Source organism: Lactuca saligna, chromosome 7, assembly GCF_052625555.1.
Source record: "Lactuca saligna cultivar CGN05327 chromosome 7, ASM5262555v1, whole genome shotgun sequence".
Classification (NCBI taxonomy): Eukaryota; Viridiplantae; Streptophyta; class Magnoliopsida; order Asterales; family Asteraceae; genus Lactuca; species Lactuca saligna.
In genome coordinates, this window is record NC_136423.1 from 166,507,045 (window position 1) to 166,510,812 (window position 3,768).

At 39.9% G+C, this 3,768-nt stretch overlaps 1 pseudogene; it reads right to left on the bottom strand.

Moving 5' to 3' along the window:
* Positions 1-505: 505 nt before the first annotated feature.
* Positions 506-623, bottom strand: LOC145007632 (5S ribosomal RNA; annotated as a pseudogene).
* Between the last annotated feature and the right edge of the window lie 3,145 nt (positions 624-3,768).

Below are 3,768 nucleotides of genomic sequence, written 5' to 3' on the forward strand. Positions count from 1 at the left end.
TCGGTGCTGAAAAATTCTCAGCGGTTTTTATTTTTGGCAGGGTCCTCAAGAATACCCATATTACTGGTAATGTGTCTTTGGAATTTGACTGTTCAAATCTAAAAACTCGTATTTTAGAGAACTTTGCGTAAAGCTTCTCTGATCGTAATGTTTCCACGATTTGTTTGTATATGCTCTTTATGATTTCCTTCTTACTATGAGAGTAGATAAGTAAGTCATTTAAAAAGACAATGACGAACTGATCCAAGTAAGAATGGCTTACCCTATTCATTAAGTTCATGAATACTACAGGTGTATTGGTCCTATCCGAGAGGTATCACTATGGACTCGTAGTGTCCGCATCGAGTTTGTAAGATTGTCCTCAGGACACCCTTCACTAACACTCGTAACTGGTGATATCTAGATCTTAGGTTCATTTCTGAAAGGTACGTCGTTCCTTGCGGTTGGTCAACTGATTCATCTATGCGAGGTAGAGAGTGATAATTTCTAATGGAAGTCCTATTGAGGTTTGCACCATGAGGACTTCCCAAATGTCACACATACTAGTACTACTCTCGCCCATGCACGCTTAACTGCAGAGTTCTGATGGGATCCGGTGCATTAGTGCTGGTATGATCGCACCCCCTAGATTCTGTCTTCTTGAAGAATAAGACCAGAGCTCCCAAAGGTGAGAAGCTTGGTCTTTTCATTCTATTACTGAGTAGTTGTTAAACTGTCCGGACGGTTCTTTAAAACAAAAAGGAAAGTAAAGTATCTCCTACTAGCGACGGTCATCCCTCTAGTGAACTCTCAGTTCAGCCAGTTGGCGTTCCACATCAAGTAGGTTGTCTTTTGTACACCCTCTGGTGTACTCGGAGCTCTATGACTTTGGCTCGGGTTTCAGCTAGTGCTTGCAGCAGGATTTCGTGGTCTCTCTCTCAGATCTCTCACAAGCATGTTCAAGGTGGTTGGTGCGAAGGATATGCATTCCTCCATTGGTGTCAACTTCTGCGATATGATGTAGAGCGTTCCTGCCCTGAATTTCGTTTTGAGCAACTCTACGGATCAGGATTGGTAGAACTCTGTCTGCTAAGCTCCCTTCATTTATGATGTAGAAGCTTCGGTCTCCATTAAACGGAATAGGTTGATCTTGATCTTTGCTCCATGCATCCAAACATTCTACCCAAGGGGGCGTCGGGCCATGAAAAGTCGGACGAGGGTTAGGATTTGGAAACGGAGCTGCCTGGGGTAGGTTCTCAACCTTGGGTTCGGAGTTGTCACCATATGTGAGGTCTTCAGTGTGGTGATCATTCAAAGGAATCGGATGATCATTCTCTAGTTCTTCTACAAACCATCCAGCAATGACTTCGTTCGGAAGGTACAGGTTGCCATGGGGATGGAGTCCAACCATGTTATCTACGCGAGAACTAGGGTAAGGAAATTGTCACACCCGAAACCGATGGTGGAAACGTTTCGGGGCGAAGGACGTCATGTGTAGTATCATAACCAATGTACATAGTAAGCATAGTAAACATAAAACATTACATTACATATGAATAATTACATTTGTTTTAAAGTAAAGCGTTACAAGTGTTATACATATATATCATATTAAAAAAAAGTTAAGAAGAGTCTTCTATACGCTCCGTCTTCTCCCAAAAGATCGTTGTGTACCTGTCTAATGTGGAACTGAGAATACAAGCTGTTTGAAAATCAGCATAAATCTGGTGAGTTCGTAAGAGGTTTGTTTTCTGAAAATGTACAAGTTTCCTTTGGTTTTCGGAAAAAGTTTGTTATCCAAGAAAATCCCATATTTTCTTATAAGTAAAGTTTAGCTATCCGTTTGTTATACGATCCGGTTATGTACAGTTTGCTATCCCAGGAAAAACCATTATTTTCCTTAAAAGTTTGTAGTCGGTTATCGGTTCTGAAAGTAATGTACAAGTGTCTACCATAATTTATGTGTTCGTGTGATGTTTCTTGAAAACCTGTTTATCCTTAAAAGGTACATTAGATTTAACACGTATATAAAACTATAAGTAAGTATAAAATTATTCATAATCTAAATTGCGAGTTCCATAACCATACAATAGACTAGATAAGGCTCGAAATAGGGGCCAGTATCTTTTTATGACATTTGTCACCCTTGAACCTTCTGATTCGACTGTAGCTAGCAGCCAGGTGCAGGATTGTCAATCCCGTATAGATCTACACACTCAAGTCACGTTCTCCGTGCAAGAGATTCTGGTTACGGGGGTAGTCCTACACTCTCGTAACTAGGGGGAGTGTTACAAGGACGTGTCTCCAATCTTAAGATTAATGAATTAAAAGATAATAAAATGGGAAATTATGTTTAATTAGTCCTTCACTCTCGTAACTAGGGGGAGTGTTATCAAGGACTTGCCTAAAGTTCTAGGTTTAATGTTACTATTCCTCCACTCTTGTAACTAGGGGGAGTGGTAAATTTCTAAGTTTAATGTTATTAGTCCTTCACTCTCGTATCTAAGGGGAGTGCTATCAAGGACGTCTTAAAGTTCTAAGGTTCATGCTTTTAACAGTAATGATGTGAAAATTCATTTGTGAAATATAAAATATAACATTTTAAAATGAGTTTCACAAATAATATGACGGTTTACTCTGCAGATTCAACGATTGGTTAATACAGTTTTCAATGTTAAAAGCACACTAAATATGAAACATTTCAAATGAAATCATAAGTTTGAGTACAAGATTTCCTTGTACTTTTGCTTGTATTCACCCCCCTGAAAACATTGAAAACATGGAAAAACATAGGGGTATGAACTCACCAATCGAGGAATGTGTCGGTTTGGATGCTAAACGTCAGTTCAGGGCTTGAATGCGTGCGAGGTTCCTATGTAATATGAGGAAATACATAATTGAACCTAATTAGTCTTTGAACAACTAATTAGATAGGACAGTACACTCCGAGATGCGAAAAAACTTCATTTCAAGTGTTAGGAGTGACCCAGGTAGCATCTAAGGGTGTGTATGGCTTGGATATGGAGTTTGCTCTTCAAGAGTAAACTCCGAATGGAGTTATGAGCCCAATGACCAAATCCCCACGAGTTTACGTCTGTAAACTCATGGTGGGGGTTTCTTGGGTGCCTAATGGTCTTACAATTCATGTGGGGTAATGCTAGGCTTGGTTTTAAGGCATTAGAGTGGAACTTGAACATCATAGGGACCATTTGAGGAGTTTACGGCAGTAAACTAGGAGTTTACGGCCGTAAACTCTTATGTGCCAAGTCTTAATGTGTTTTGGTGGTTCTAGATTAATCACATGTGATTCCAACTCATTTTACAAGTCATAGGATGAAGTTAAGGTACCATTTGACCCATTTATAGGAGTTTACGGCCTAGGAACCCATCCTTGGGGGGTTTACATCCGTGAACTCCTTAAGGAGTGGTTTTCTTGATGATTAAGGTCCCTAACACATTGTTGGATGGTTCTAGACTTTATTCCAAGGCTTAGGAGGTGTTTAAGGGGAATCTTAACACCTTATAAGGTGGTGTTTACGGCCCAAGCATGTTCTTGGGCAGTAAACTCATATTTACCCCTCAAATGATAAGGTTTTGGTGTTCTAAGTCCAGTATTGTAAGCCCCTAAGTCATATCTAAACTCCAAATGTGGTTTGGAAGGGTTTTAAGGCTCAAAAACCCCATTTGTATGAGTTTGCGGACCAAGGGTGTTCCAGGGCCGTAAACTCATGTCGTTGGTCCTATTTCATGGTTTAACCACGAATTTGCAAGCTAAACTTGTTAATCTAT